General features: G+C 34.1%; 1 protein-coding gene across 9 annotated transcripts in view; it reads left to right on the plus strand.

Moving 5' to 3' along the window:
* Positions 1–17,078, plus strand: part of BMPR1B (bone morphogenetic protein receptor type 1B) — a 519,978-nt gene that overhangs the window by 296,584 nt on the left and 206,316 nt on the right. For 2 of the 9 annotated variants that reach the window (XM_056803299.1, XM_056803305.1), the window contains exon 1: positions 500–3,166. The exons of 6 other annotated variants lie outside the window; for them this stretch is intronic. The gene's annotated coding sequence lies outside the window, so the exon portion shown is untranslated. Of the gene's footprint in view, positions 1–499; positions 3,167–17,078 lie in introns of those variants that run through there. One more of the 9 variants, XM_007495716.3, reaches the window with a different exon arrangement.

Consider the following 17,078-nt stretch of genomic DNA (forward strand, 5'->3'; position numbering starts at 1 on the left):
TGGTATATAATTGTTGAATTGACTCAGTTATATTAACAACTTTATTCTTCGGATGGAAAAATTGAAACTCATAAAGATTAGGTAATTTTTCCATTTTTAGGAGCCAGTTATTGGTCTAGTTAGTAACATAAAGTAGGCATTTTGAATCTGTTTCTATTAAAAACTTATTACCTATAATTTTTAAACAATAAAAAGTCTCAGATTGCCTTTCTTGCATTCCTGACTCACTTTATTTCCAGACATTTATGATTTTATGATTCTATAATTTTACAGTTCTGCTCTACCAACTCTATTAAAATGTTGTTATTAAGCAAAATAATTAATTTAATAATAGTTTAGTTCTTGTAAGTAAAATTCTTAATTCTGCCCATTTTTACTGCAGATAATATTAAAATGAGATATATATGGAGCATATGCAAATATGAATGTGCATAAAAATTTTTACTATAAAAATAGAATACAAAGCTTTATACTATCTAAAACTTAAGTAACATTTAAAACTTTGCTATTTTTTCTTGGTATGAAATTATTGCTTCATATTATTAAATTACTTAGGGCTACACATTGTCTCCCTGTGAACTCAACCAACAGGTGAGTAAATTCCTTTCAGTCCTGAGGTCTTGATCTAAAAGGACATTGTGTCCAGTTTTTTGGGAAGGTTTTTTCTACTTAATGATTACTCCTATCTGTCCTCCTTTAAAAGAACAAAGAAGGACAAGAATAAATAAATTTGCAATATTCCATAAAAAGAGTTAGTTAATGTGCAATAGTGTTGGATCAAGAGCTGGTCTTGAACTTCCAAGGACACGGGTTCAGGTCTTGCCTCTGACATTTTCTGTGTGAACCTGGACATTTATTTGCCATCTTGAGAACCAGGTAATTTCCTAAGACTCTTAAGTTGCAGGGAAGTTGTTGAATTGCATTCATAAGAGGACTTTCTTTCTTGAACTTCCCTATACTAATGAAATCTTAGATCTGGACCAGAAGTATTAAGAATTTCAGCTTCTTGAGGGCAGAGACTTTTTCATTTTTGTCTTTTTTAGCCTTTGCCTCTCTAACACCTTGCACATTGCCTACAGAGTAGATTGGTATGGGGAACTTTCTGGGCAGAAAACTCTGATCACTTGTATCTCAGCTCTCCTTATGTAGTATAAGTATCTTAGAGAGTTGTCTAGAAATCTCTCAGAGCTTTATTTGCCCCTGGAATAAATACTATCAATTAAAAGAGCAAAATAAGTACCCTTTAATTCCTAGGGGGGATTCTGAATAAAAAAGAGTTTAAGAAAATATGGTTCAGGTTTAAATCAGTAATAGAGAAAGGGAGAATTGGGGTAAACTCTTTAAACTATGCCTTATCCTGAGTCTTTGGGGAGTATCTTCCTGAAACCACTTGTTAGTGTTTAGGGAACAGCTTATGGACATTTGTAGACCAAGTTGTATATTGGTTGTTTTGTGTGCTTATGAAATGATACTCAGCCCACTCTAATTACTCTTTAGCAAGGTTTTCAGCACTAGAGAAAAAATGAACAAATTTGTAAATTTGGGTTCTGATTACACTTTTGTTGTTACCAAACAGCTCAATTCCCTTAGTGTAAGTACTGCTTTATATCTCTGTTAAGTGTCAGCTTGTAAAATTGTTGGCTAAGCCTTGGCCCCTGTTAGGGAATGCTAAATGAGTGAAATTCAAGCACATGTTAAGTAACTCATAGCTATAAATAGACACGCAAAAACAAATCATTTAAAACATTAAAAAAAAGAATATAAAGATAAAACAAATACATTTATTGGCTAATCATCTTTTTTCTCCTGATGGACATCAATTAGTAGTTGATATTCAGTACTGGCATCAATTTCTGAATATCATATTCCTCTGACATCAACAAAGTTTGTATTTGTTTTCATTTTTAAACATCTATGTCAATGTTGGCTAATTCAAGCTGGAATGGGAAGGGATCTCAGTGGCCTTTGAAGACCCCCGAACCCCCTTTTTTGAAGAAGGTCGGAAATGGAATCCCAGGGATGTTGTGTGATTTGCACAGTATTATACTTAATATAAATAAAAGAAACAAACCCATTCCAAAGATTATAGAAGCACGGGCTTCAATTGAATTTTTCTAGCCTAGAATATATATCATTTATGTGTGTTTATGTAATATATGTATGTATACACATATATATGCATGCATATATAGACCCATACATTTACACATGTATTTATACACATAAAATATATATTTGTCTGTGTGTGCACACACATATATAAAACGATTGGATTTTTCCCCAGCAAATAGAGGATCCTGGTTCATATCGAGCTTTGGGGTAGTTTCTTTAAGAAACCCAATTCAACTATTCTGGAAAGAAACTTTAAATGCTGGGGATTTTCTTGGGGCTCCTTAATCCATTGTAACCTTAGGCCAATGAAAAGCCACTTTGAAAAAAAATTACCGAGTTATAAAGAAAATACTTTCTTAGGCTTTTTGGACACTGATATTGTGTAGTAATTACATTTTATGAGCTTAATTAAATAACATTTAGGTAAAAAGGCCCCATAAAGGGGATTGGAGATCAGGTCCCCGAGCCAAAACAAAGGCAGTGCTTCCTCCCCTTTCCCCACCTCTTCTCTCCACCTGCTTGGAGAAAGCTGTATTTCTTCAGACAGCCCTCATAATTGCCCTTCTGTGCCTGATTTGGGCCTCAGGAAAGGCCCACAGCATCTGTAAAGCTGGCAGCAAAATGGTATTTCCAGGCAGGCACAGGGTTGCAGGGTAGCGAGCCAATCGCCAGCTTTGTCTGAGCAGCTGAGAACTTTGCCCGTGTATGACCAGGGTGTTCAGTAACACAGACCTGCGCCCGGAGCACGGTGAGCAGAGCCCAGCCGAGCAGAGCCCAGCAAGCCTTCGGGTCAATATTTATAGACCACTACGTTCCAGAGCCGCCTCCAGGATAGGGCTAGGGCCAGGGCTCGCAGGCAGGCAGGCAGGCAAGGAGAAAAAGCCTTTGGTGCAGGCGAGGCTACTTGGATTTTGGATTTCCAGTGCAGAGGGGGAAAAAATGTCTTTTTAACTGTGAAGTTGAAGCTTTCCCAGCTGAATCATGGCAGTTTGGCACTGAGAGATGACCAGGGAGGGGGAAAAAAGCTAAAAGAGCAAGTCTCTTGAGTCAGAAGGTAAGTCATTAGTGGAGTCTTCACTTTCCTGGCTCCCGCTCACCTCACCGTTGTTTTTCCTGTTCCCTGCATCAGTCAAGAAGCAGAGGTCTGTTTAGCGCTCTGGGTTGTTATCCTCGAGTCAGCTGCCGGCAGGGTGTGCAGGCAAGTCTGCCTGAGGGACTAGCACTTTTGGGCTGCCCAGTTGTGGGTTCACTGTCCTTTGTAGTGGCACGGAGGTTTGCTCTGCTCTCAGTCAAGTTTGTGTTGGAGGAAGGGTTTGGAAAGCACATCGGAACCAGGAGATTGCCTACCTTTTCTCATCTGAAAGATTATGCCAGTTCCTCATTACCCCTTTCTCCTTGGGGCTTACTAGGGAAAAATGGTACCATCAGAATAACTACTTAGCAAATCCCTACTAACCCTCAAGCTTTAAATAAATATATAGGAGTTTATAGATTGACACTGTCACTATTTAGGAAACTGAGGGAGAGGAAGATACAAAGAGAAATATCAAGGAGTCTTTGAGTGTGTGTTGTAAATGTTCTGAAATGAAGCTAGGAGGCCCCTTCAAGAGTGCTAAAGGTGCAATTTGGAAACTTTTATTGTGTTGATTCTGAATATTAGACAAGTGATGAGATTTCAGAGCAATCCTTTTAATCCTTTGATGAAAGAAATTGCAAATGCCTCTGTGTGTTTCTCTGGGGATGAATGTGTATTAACTGATGTGATTTTCTGTAAAATGGGAGAAAAGAATTTCCCCCTATTAGAGCTTCTTCCCTTTTACATAGGTAACTTCTCAACATCTTTCACTATATACTTTTAATTTCTTTTTTTTTTCCTCTTTGTATTTGAAGATCATTAAGTTTTGAGCAATTCAGGGAGGAAAGTCATCTAAATGTATTTCCTCACTTCAATTTGTATTCATGGCATTTAGTGTTGAAAATAGATACATGCTTTACTAAAAGGAGAGAACTAATCCTCATTAATGAGATAACAAATCCATTGTTTAATAAGATGATTCCTGAATTTACTTAAGCTATTTTACAAATTAAGGCAAAAATACTTTGGCATGTTTTTATTTTTATATTATTAATGGAAAGCCCTGATGTCTTTATTAGATGTGGTTATAGTATCCCTTTATGTAAATTCATTATTCTGTGTCTTGTCTGTATATATCTATGTATGTGTATGTATGTATTATATCTATTGCTGTATCTCTGTATCTGTATCTATTTATCTCTCTCTTAAAGTGACATTAACATTTGAAGGCAAACAGGCTTGAGAAATGCACCAGAAGAAGGTAACGATATTTTGTTTATTCTTAATTAGATATATATTCAGAAATTATTCATTTTGCAAATGGAATGGACCAGACAATAATATTTAATAATAGTTGGCATTTGTATAGCCTTTTAAGGTTTGAAAAAGATTTTATGAATATTTTCTTATTTTATCCTCAGAATAACCCTGGGAAAAATATGTGCTATTATTTCATCCCCATTTAACAGATGAAGAAGCTGAGGCAGAATGAGGTTAAGTGATTCACCCAGGGTCACACAGGTAGTAAGGTTTAGAAACTGAATATTTCTAACTTCTGACCCTGTGCTGTCCATGCTGCCCCCTTTTGGTATCAGACTCAAATTATGGGCATTTAATGTAGGGGAAAAAAATATCAAGCCTTAACGAAATAGTAAAGGTAATTTCACCTTAGGGGGCCCAAAAGCTTAATAAAGTAACTTAAAACATGTAAGATTTTAACATTTCATTTTAAAATATTATCTGCTATCTTATTTATTTTTCTTTAATTCAACAAAAGTTTTGCCCAGAAAAATAATTTAATTTTTATATTTTGTCATTGGGAATTGCTTTTGTTTGTTTTTGGAAGGGGGTTGAGACCAAATGCTGCCCACTAATATATCAGTGTCTGATTTAGGACAAGTTAATTTGTTTGGATACCTGTGACAGATTTACACAGGTGAGCATTTTATAGGGGAAGACAGGAATGATTTGCTGTCTGCATTGTTTAAAGAAGTACCCACAATCTTGAGATGAAGTATCCATTGGTATATACACACTCATTTCTATGTATGTATTTTTAAAAATGAAAACAGCCATCACTTGTTTAGCTCAGGCTTTTCTCACTTAGAGCACCTTGTTTGTCTAACTTTCAGAATGAATCTTTGTTGGAATTCAGTTCAGCTCATGGTTGTCTAATTTTTGTACCATTTAAAAAAATTGTTGGTTATATCAGGATTCACATTAATCTCCTACTAACTTTCTTCCCTCTGATGTCCTGTGAACATTTGGGCATTTATGGCCATTGTAACACAGAGGAGTCTCACATTCAAATTGGAGCTTTGACCAATAGAGTCTGGGCATTTTTAACCCTGATAGATTGGTGGTAGTGGTTTGATTTGCCTGGTACACGTGGATCCTATCTCTCCTTCTGGGTGCTCTGCTGCCTGAAGTGGAACTTGTTTTTATTATTTATTAAATTTTTGTTCATATTTTCAAATTTGCAATTCCATTATTTTAGAGACTGTTTGCTTAAGTACTTCGAGTTATTTGTTTTCCTTTGCATTAGGAACTACTATTCTTCAAAAGCACTTTGAGTTTTTAGTTTATTGTATTGAATGAGAAATTAGTGAAGGCTTGAAGCAGGCAGATATTGGTATTTTAGAAAGATTAATCCATTGGCAGCAAAAAGGAATGGTTTGGAGGGAGGAAAGGCTGGGGGTAGAGAGGCCTTTCATCTTCATATCTCTGAATCAATGATTGTATTAATTGTGAAAGGTCTGTCCCTAGATGGGAGTTTATGAGGCCTGAAATATGGTGCTGGCAGTAGAAAGGGAAAGGTAGAGACAGAAGCTGCATTTGTTGCAAATGATGAGTCAAATAAAAGTATTTGGTAAATGGTTATAAATTCATATTTTGAGCCCGAATAACTAGAATATAATTGTAATGTTTTCTAGAATTTAAAAAAAAAAACCTTAGGATTAGATGATTTGGAATGGAAAATAATGACATTTTGGGGTCAAAATGACAGAGGGTTATCCAAATGGAAATATCCCTCAAAAGACAAAATTTGTTCTTGTTAAGTGTTTTAGTGTAGAATTGAAATTTCTTCCATCAGGAGGCACTGATCACAGTCTCTCTGTCCTAAGAGAGATTTTTTTTATGATGTAAAAGGCAAAATATTAATCATTAAGTAGTTAATATTCTGACGATGAACTTTTTGGTAGATGGCTGATGCACGATATATTTGCCAAGTTGATACTTGATACTTTGCAGGATGATAGAAATGACTCTTCTGACATCTTTTTGAACCTAGCATGATTCCATTTGATGATGAATTTGAATAAGATTTTAGGATAGGTTCAGTGTCTATAAAGTTTCTTTATACTTTTCCATAATGACTAAAAAGTTATCATAGACTATTATAAGTATACTATTATAAATATAAGTACACTGATGTATTTCTCCATTCTTTGTGTTAGTTCTTACTGCTTCTCCTTCCCTTCCCATTTGGACCTCTTGTCCCATAATTTTTCAGTCTAATTGCACTGATGAATAAAAAACTTTTTTAGGCAAGCATTGCAGAGAATTAATGTAGTATTGTTACCATAAGTTTCAGTGTCAGAATCAAGATGCATGGGAGTCAAGTTTAGTTTCATTATTTTCCTCTTTTCTGTGCCTCCAATTTCTTTTGGGATCTTTTCAACTATTCACATGCCTTTTTGAACAAAAGGAACCAATATGAGCCTTGGCTAGAATACATGAATTTTATCAGTATATATGATTGTGGAATAAGAGAATTAATGCATTCTTGAAGGAATTTCAAACATTAATGATGGAGATTTTCAAGCCCTTCCTGAACTCCTGAAAATCTTCTAATTTGTCCTATTTTGTCTTTGAATTAGGTATGTCCTGATAGTACCATTTTTATATATTAATGTAGAAGAGAGTGAATAGCTGGAAGAAGACTGGTTGCGTGTGAAATTGTATTTTCAAAGTGTTAGACCTGGCATAAAAAAGGAAAAACTCACTGAAATTTTTGAAATGAAATCCCCATCCCCAAACACATATAATACCAAATTCAAAATGCTGTTTTATGGACTATTGCTGAGAATAGCTAATTCTTTTCCAGTTGATGAGTGTATAATATTGCTGTTACTGCATATAATGCTCTCTTGGTTCTGCTTATTTCACCCTGCATCAGTTCTTATAGGTCTTTCCAGCTTTTTCTCTCATCATCCTGCTCATCCTTTCCTATAGCACAATAGTATTGTGTTACTATCATAAACCACAGTTTGTTCAGCCACTCCTCAATAGATGCTACTTTTTTTTGCTACTATATTAAGAGCTGTTTTGGGGTATAGACATAACAGTGACATTACTGGATCAAAAGGAATGCACAGTTTTAGAGGCCTTTAGGTACAGTCCAAATTGTCCTACAGAACGATTGTATCAGTTCACAACTCGACCCAAAATGCATTTGTGTCCCAATTTTGGCACATTCCCTCCAACATTTATCAATTTCCTTTATTTTCATGTTGATTAATCTGATAGGTGTGAGAGAGTAGTTTTAATTTGCATTTCTCTAATGAAAGGTGATTTAGAACATTTTTTGAAATGATTATTAGTGGCTTTGATTTCTTCATCTTAAAACTTTATTCATATCCTTAGCCCATTAGCTAATTGGGGAATGATTTATGTTCTTATGAATTTGACTCAGTTCTGTATACATTTGGGAAATGAATCCCTTATCAGGGAAATTTGTTGTAAAATCTTTTCCAAGTTTGTTTCCTTCTTATTGGTTATATTAGTTTTGTTTTCATAAGATCTTTTAACTTAATTATTAATATATTAAAATTGTTCATTTTCAATTTCATAAGGCTCTCCATCTTTTTTGTTTCATCTGAATTCTTTCCCCTCTCCATAAATCTGACATATAAACTATTCTGTACTTCCCTATTTTGTTTCACTCTGTATGCATGTCTAAATCACATGCCCTTTTTTGCCATATCTTGGTGTACGGTGTGAGATATTGGCCTATACCTAATTTCTGCCCTTTTTCTCATTTTTTCACAGAAAGTTGTGTCAAATAGTGACGTCTTATTTCATCCAAGGTCTCTCCCCCAAACTCAAATTCTAGTGCCTTTTTTTCTGAGTGTGTGTATGTATGCATGTATGTATGCATGTATGTATGTGTGTATGCATGCATGCGTGCATGTATGTATGTATGTGTGTTTGTAAGAGAGATAGATAGACCTGTATCTACATCTATGTCTTTATGTGTACATAACTATTTCTATATTTTCTTCCTGGTTAGAATATGAGTTTTCTGAAGTAAGGGAACTTGTTTCGGACTGTTTTTGTATCTCCAGTGCTTAGCAGTTTTTTTTCATGTATTAAATGCTTCATGAATGCTTCTTGATTGATTTCTGAATAATTGATTAAAATTTTCAGTTTCTCTCAAAATATCATCTATGATATAAACACAAACTTTATATTTGAAGGTTATTTGTAATCTGGAATCTTAAAAATAATGCTATATGAGCAAATCAGTGATTTGACAAGTGTTTATTTAATGCTTTTCATGTGCTTGGAGCTCTGCTAATTGCTGGGGATATAAAGACAAAATTAAAACTATTCTTGCTCTGAAGAAGCTTCTTGTGAAGGAAAGAGTATTTACGAAGTCACATGCAGCAGTAAGTGCATCCAGAATTAGGGTTATCAGTTTGAGCTTCTTTTTTTTTCTTCTCAGTCTCTTCATTTATTTATTGGGGGGGGGGGTATTTAATTAATTTAGAATATTTTTTCGTTGTTACAAGATTCATGTTCTTTCCCTGCCCTCTCCTAATCACCCTGCCATAGCCGATGCACAGTTCCATTGGGTTTTACATGTGTCATTAATCAAGCCCCATTTCCATACCATTAATATTTGCACTAGTGTGATCATTTAGAATCTATATCCCAAATCATATCCCCATTGACCCTTGTGATCGAGCAGTTGTTTTTCTTCTGTGTTTCTATTTCCACAGTTCTTTCTCTGAGTGTAGATAACATTCTTTTTCATTCTTTCTCCCTCCAAATTGTCCTTGATCATTACATTGCTGCTAGTAGAGAAGACCATTATATTTGTTTGTACCACAGTGTATCATTCTCTGTGTACATTTTTCTCCTGATTCAGCTCCTCTCACTCTGCATCAATTCCTGGAGGCCGTTCCAGTTCCCTTGGAATTCCTCCAGTTCATTATTTCTTTGAGCACAAAAATATTCCATCATCAGCATATTCCACAATTTGTTCAGCCATTCCCCAATTAAAGGACATCCCCTCATCGTCCAATTTTTTTGGCACCACCAAGAGTGCACCTATGAATATTTTTGTACAAGTCTTTTTCCTTCTGATCTATTTGGGGTACAAACTCAGCTGTGCTATAGCTGGATCAATGGGCAGGCATTCTTTTAAAGCCCTTTGGGCATAGTCAGGGATACCAATTTAGAGGTCATTGAAATAGATCAGGAGGAAGGTATTAGTTTAAGTGTTTGAACTAGGATGGTGGTTTTTGTGACTGAATGGAAGATGTTCATTTGGAAGTATGTTGTGGAGCTAGAATCAACAAGACTTTGCAACTAAATGGATGTGAGAAGTAAAAGAGAATAAAGAGTCAAGGATGACCACAAAATTGTAGATCTGGGTCATTTAAAAGTTGGAAATGATGCTCTCAATGGAAATGAGTTAGTTAGGAAAATGAGAAGATTTGGGTATGGGAAGATAATTAATTTTGTTTTGTCCTTTTTAACTTTGAATTGCTTATTACTATAACTATTTAGTTAGAAATGTCCAGTATGTAGTTGTTAATGCAGGATTGATATTCAGGCAAGAGACAGTATTTAGGGAGTCATGTACAAGGAGATGAGAGTCAAATTCGTGGTATCTCATGAGATCACACGGGATAAAGAAAGAGAAGAGGTTATTGCCCTGAGGTACAACCATACAAATTTGAGAGGAGAGTGCCTAGAAAGAGGGATAAGTAGTTAATCAGATCAAATAATGCAGCTAGGATTCAAAGTAGTCTTGCAAATTTGGCATTTAGGGGTCATCGAATTGATATAGGAAAAACCTTGCAATGGGATTTGGTATAATGGACATTCAATTTGGTGACAGGAGCACCAGTCATTTTGAATGACAGAGCATCAGTATCTTTATCTGAAAAATAAGAGGATTGGACTATGTAGTCTTGTGACTCGTAAGGTCCCTTTCCAATATGAATCTTGTTACAACACATTTAGTCCAAGAGGTGAAAGGAACATCTGGCAACTTCTATTACCAAAAGCTCATTTATATATTTATAGATTTTAAATGACATTACATGTATGAAACTTGGCATTCTTACTCCCCTACATGAAGTTAATCTATATCCTCATAGTGTAGATAGCTCACTAATATTCTGTAAAACTTTTGTAATATTTTGAGCAACAGATAAGGTTATTTATTTCAACCCCTCTTTATTTTGTAATTTGGCACCTTGTCAATATTGCATTTTATGTTTGGTTAATCCTATAGTCATATGTTATTTCATCTTTCCCATCTATCCAACATTTCAAAAACTTTTCATTTCTCCCTTATATAATCCCTATGTTTCTTTCCAAAATCCATTCAAACACCATCTTTTTATGTGTTAATTTTTTCACCCTCCCATTTGTAAGTGCCCATTAATCCCCACTCACCAAAAAAAAAATTATGCATACTTAGTATATATCTTGAGATTACTTATATGTATATATTTGGTCTCTTCCACTTTTATTTCTTTATCTTCATTATCTAATTATTACTTGGTATGACATGAAGCAGGCATTTAATAATTAATTCTTCAATTTTTTTCTCTCATTTTCTTATCATTTCTTGCTGACACTAATGTTTTATGATCTCATTCTTCTAAGCAAGAAGGAATGTTGGGAAAAGTTGGGAATAATCTTTAATAACCTGCCTCCTTCTGTTTTATGACACTAGCACTAGGGATGAAAGGATAGGGCAGAAAAGCATTTAAGTACCTATTTGTAGTTAACATTTGTATAGCAACCACTGTTTTTAATGCTAAGGACTTAGGGAATGTTATCTCGTTTGATCCTTACAAAAACTCTGAGAAGTAGGTCATATTATTTTTACATTTTTTGCACTTGAGGAAATTGAAGCAAAAAACAGGTCATGTACCTAGACAGTATCTGTGGTTAGATTTGAACACAGTTCTTCCTGACTGCAACCTCAGTGCTCTATCTGCTGGCCACCTATCTGCCTCTCTGGTGGCTGGAGCTTACAGAAGTTGCTGGAGTATGACCCAGGAAGCACCCCATCTGCCTTCCAGTATTTTGAAGAGTGAAGATGGGTCTGTGACTTGTCTGGCACTCTCAGACAATCTCCACACTTTATCCACTTAGTTTTTATGCATTTGCCCTGGTCTATTTAATCACAATAACTTAGTAATTTTAGGTCTCAACAGAGAACAAATGAATTCAAACCCAGAAATGTGTGTTTTTATTTATTTCTGCTGTTTTTGCTATCTTCAGTTAGAACTGATAGAAGAATTTTCTCAGTTTACCTGATTAATCCAAGTTTCATTATAGATGGTTTTCAGCATTTTTTTCAAATCATTTTAGTCTGTCTCCATTGAACTGATAAAAATTAAATTATATTCTTAGTTTAATTCTCATTAATAATATTTACCTTATTTTTCATTTCATCTTTTTGGAACACTCAGATGTGAAGTATGACTTTTAATTAGCACAATCTTTATCCGAGTGCTCTGACTTGGAAAATTTTGTTATCAGTATCTGTACTGATTAACAGACTAATCTTTTATCCAAACTAGCTATAAATATTGCTCCTTTGTTTTTCAATATTTTCCTGCTTTTTATTAAAATCATTATTTCAAATTCAGAATGCACATCACCAACTTGGCACACCAAATTAATACTTTACTCAATGAGCTAATCATTTCTGCATGTAGAATCCTCCCTCTCTCCCTGTAACTTTTAAAAGCTTCATCAATAAAATGACATATCATTATTCCCAGTGATCGTTTTGTCTACTAACCTTGAGATATATTTCTGTGTTTATTGTCAAGGCTCTGTAGGCCAATTGAGCTTGACAATAATAGAGAAAGAAAGCATGGTGACCTAGTACATGAAGTTCCACTGTACTAATTCCAGGCTCTTTGAATATGGATTTTTTTTTTTTAATGAGCCAACCTGCAACCTGTAAAGTCTGTTCAGTTAATCATTAATAACTGATTTAGAATTCTTACATATTCTTAATAGAAAAAGATAACTCACTTTATGGGGAGGGCGAGCATTTTTTCCTCCTTTATTTGCAAGTTAAAGTACATTGATCTGTAATCTGTTTATTAAATGATGCTTCTGAGGTGGCTCAGTGGATTGAGATCCAAGCCCAGAGTGGGAAGTTCCTGCATTCAGTTTCTGGCCCTACACACTTCCTGGGCAAGTCAATTAACCTCCATTCCCTACCCCATACTACTCTTCTACCATGGAGCTAATATACAATATTAATTCCAAGACAAGGTAAGGGATTTTAAAAAATAAAACTAATAACCACAACCAAATAAGGCTAATATAACCTATATACCTGGGACTTCTGTGGTGACTCCTTTATCCTAGATTCACAGTATTCTTGTATTTCATATTCACTTTAAAAGGAAAAAAAATTAATGTGATTTAACAAAAATAGGTTTTAGAAATACTCAAATGTAACAAAACATTATGTAATTATATTAATATATAATGGTATATCTTCAGATATTCATGTGTGATATTAAATATATTATAATCACATGTGATATTAATTACTATAGATATTATACATGTATAATAAAATATATTGCTGTTAATGTTCTTAATTCAGGCCATGATCCCCAATTCTTGAGTGTCTGCTTGATCATGATAATGAGTTAAGCCTTTTTTTATGCATAGAAATGGACACAAATTATTTTTTTCCTAGATATATCTTGGAAATAATTTCATCAAGGTAAGGAATGTGTTTGTGGAAAGGGTGTATCTGAGTTGTTTTGGGCTCGAGGGTTCTGAATAATTTTCAGTAACTTTCATTAGAGAATAGTTATGGAAAGCATCAGGGCCCACATACCACTGAACTGGTAAACCTGTCTAATATAAGCTTATTTTTAGAGTATGAACTGTTAAAGAAATTAAAGTCTTAGTAAAAAAGTTAAGATGGAAGCAGAGAGGTTGAAAAATAGTTCTTGTAGTCAATTCAGTAGTCCTTCATTTGGGGTTAATTTTGCTATTGCCCACCAATTTTACTGGAAAGACATGCCACTATTTTCTCAAATTTTAGTCATATGGCATCTTAAGTATTAATACTAAATTACAGTCTTTCAAAATTAAGAAAAGGAAATATTCCTCCAGATGTATTAACCCAGAGTTAGTTGTGCCCCAAGTGTCTCCTCTGAGAAAGCATGCAACTGAGTTCAACGTTATTTTTTAACTCACAAACTCCTGCCTAATCAATCTCCTTCTTTCACACTAGTTAGAATTTAACACATGACCTCATTTAATAGTGAGAACAAGAACAATTTACTTAAAATAGAAAACATTGCGATATCAAGGAAGTATCAGTTGACAAGTAGCATTAAATCCAGGAAATATAATCGCCTTCTTGAAGTACCTTTTCCCCATAGATAACTAAGGTTATTAAGTTCTAAGATTCTGGCCCAGAGCTCTGGAATCTTTCCTTTTGTGGGAAGGTACTATTTCCTCTCTGTCTCATTTTTACTTCATAGTTGTCTACTAGTTTCTGTCTACCAATATCCTGTCTACCTCTATTATTCAATTTAAAGTATATTTTTGTTGATAAATTTTTCTCAAGGTACAAAGAGGCAGCAAGTAGGTTACTCTGGTAATGGAGTCACACATAGCAATGTGATTCTGGACAAGTTACTTAACTCCCATTGTGTGTAGCCCTTATGACTCTTCTGTCCTAGAATCAATACATATTTTGGATTCTAAGACAGAATGTAGGGGCTTAAAACAAAGTAACTGTATTTCCTCTTTTTTCTTTCCTCTTCCCTTTTCCAAAGAGGAGGATTTTATTGGGCATCTTAATCTGGAGTTTTTTTGACTTTTAAAAAATTACCATTTTGACATAATTATTTCCTTTATAATATTATTTATTTAATTTTATTCCTTTAAAAACATTATTTGAAAAGGAGTACTTAGATATCATCATTTTGTCCAAAGGGGGTCCATGACTCTAAAAGATTAAGGACCCCTATTTTATTAAAAATAAAAAAAGGAAGACAAAAAAAATCAATGGACCCATTCAGTCATCTGAAAAAAATATTCCATATCTAATGACACCTCTACTCCCTATTAAAAAAGGAGGAGACATCCTCTTATTTTCTTTTCTTTTCTTCAGGGTCAAAAGGTTTCCTTTCCCAATTTTTCAGTATTCATTTTTTATTATGTTTGTTGATGTTTTCATTTCACTGGCAGTATTTTTCCATTATGTTTGTTTATTTTCTCCCAGTATTTCATGTTTCATGTTTCTAGGCATTAATTTTTTTCTTAATTAACATTGCTATTCATTCATATTCACGTATCTTAATTTGTTTAATCATTCCATAGTTCATAAACATCTTCTTTATTTCTAGTTTTTTACTACCTTGAAAAGTGCTTCTTTCAAGACTGTGATATATACATTTTTGTGTATACACTCATCCCTATGCATATGCACATATGTTTATATATATATATTTCTTTTTGTCAGTGACCTCTTTATAACATATGCCTAAACAATCGATTTCTCTGCATTAAAGAGTCTAGACTTTTTAGACATACTATTTCCATAATTCAAATTGTTTTCTAAAATTCTCGAACTCATTTACAGCTCTACCAACAATGTGTTTAGTGAGCTTGTTTTTAAACAATCTCTAATATTGACTACTACCATCATTTGTCATGCTTGCCAATTTGGGGGGTTTGAGACAAAACCTCAGCATTTCAAAGAATTTGCATTTCTCTTATTATTTTTATTTGGGGATGTTCTCTCATGGTTGTTATTTTCCAGTCTTTCATCAACTTCATATTCTTTAAATCTTCATCTAATGAGGAATGACTTTTTTGTACATGTATATATATGTGTTCGTTCCCTTTAAAAAAAAATTAATACAGCTGTTTCTCTCTTCCCCACTATTAGAATGATTAAAGTAATAGATTTTTCATTTTATTCATGTAGGAGTTCTTTAAAATTTCTTTTAATCAGAATTATTGATCTTATCTTTAAAGTTGTTAATCTTTTTTCAATAAGAATTCAAATTTATAGGGTCCTGTGAAGGCTATATGATCATTCTTCTCATTTCAGACATGATTTTTATAATTCAGGTATCCCTTTATAATTTCTCGTAGAATATTTTGTAATATCTTTTAATCTAATTTCTATGAGACTGCTTTGTGGTTTTCCCATTAGATCTCATCAATTTGAGAGTTATCTATGTTTTATCCTCCTTGTTTTATCTATTAGCATCTTCTCTAATGTTTTCAAAATATGGTGGACTTAAAAATAAAATTTAAACCTAGACCCTGTTGACCTTGCAAGCCATTTCTCCCTCTCATAGTTAAAAAAATTTTAAAGGTTATTACTATTAGCTTCCATTTCCCTCCATCTCATTTCTCAACCCCCTCATAATTTAGCTTACAATAGCATCATTATTATAATAACGTATTCCCCCTGTTACCAGCGGTCTTTTCCCATTTTAAACAATTAACTCTTCAGCTTTTTACACAATTGAGTATTCCATCCTTCTAGTTCTTTGATAATTTCTGTTGTTGTTGTTGTTGTTGTTGTTGGTGGTGGTGGTGGTGGTGGTGGTGGTGGTGGTGGTGGTGGTGGTGGTGGTGTGTGTGTGTGTGTGTGTGTGTGTGTGTGTGTGTGTGTGTGTGTGTGTGAAACTGTTTACTCTTGGTTCTTTTTCTTTATTCTAGTATTCCTTTTGTCTCTTTTGTATCTATAGTCAATCTCCTCAACATGGTGTGCTCAAAGACTCTTATCTTTTTATTTTCATCTCTTCTTTTACTGTACTCTATTCTGACAATCCCTTTAGCTTTTTTCAGCTTAATTGCCTATTAAATTCCAAATGCACATACTAACCCTAGTCTCTCAATTAAATCCCAATCAGATATCACGAACTGACCTGTTTAACATATCTACCCACTTAGGTGTTTGGTTGAAAAGTCAACACATCCAAAACAGTACCCATTAAGTCATCTCTTTAACCCATCCCTTCACCAAATTTCTTATTTTTAAAAGTCATTTCCATTCTTTTAAGAAATCACTCAAATTTTCAATCCTCTAATTTTCCTCATCTATTTCTTTTCCATAATCCTTCATTTCTAACCAGCTGACAAATCTCATGAATCTCATCTCTACAATGATTTTCACTTCTCTTCCTTCTTTAAACTCACATGCCCCCAAATAGATGTTTTCAAACGATTAGTTCTGAGGAGAAAGAGAGTTACTGAGACATTAAGGAAAATTTCCCAGAAGTTCTGGCTTTTGAGCTGTTCTTTAAAGGACACTAATGTTAATAAGGGGGAAAAAGGAGGAAAGAATTTCAAAGTACAGGAAATGATGTAAATTAATAAATGGGAATAGTGAATGTTCAATTTGTCTCCTGGGATAGTCAATTGATACATACAATATATTGAAGGAAGTAGTCCAGAATATCTGGAATGGTAGAATGGCTCTAGAATGGCTCTAGATTATAGAAAGGTCTGAATGCACAAAAGCACAGGCTTTTGAGTTTTTCAGTTATACAGTTGTTAGCACTAAAGATTTTAGCAATGGAATGACACAGTTATATCTAAGCCAGAGAATATCTTCCCTCTACCTCGACAT

This window comes from Monodelphis domestica, chromosome 6 (genome assembly GCF_027887165.1).
Source record: "Monodelphis domestica isolate mMonDom1 chromosome 6, mMonDom1.pri, whole genome shotgun sequence".
Taxonomy (NCBI): domain Eukaryota; kingdom Metazoa; phylum Chordata; class Mammalia; order Didelphimorphia; family Didelphidae; genus Monodelphis; species Monodelphis domestica.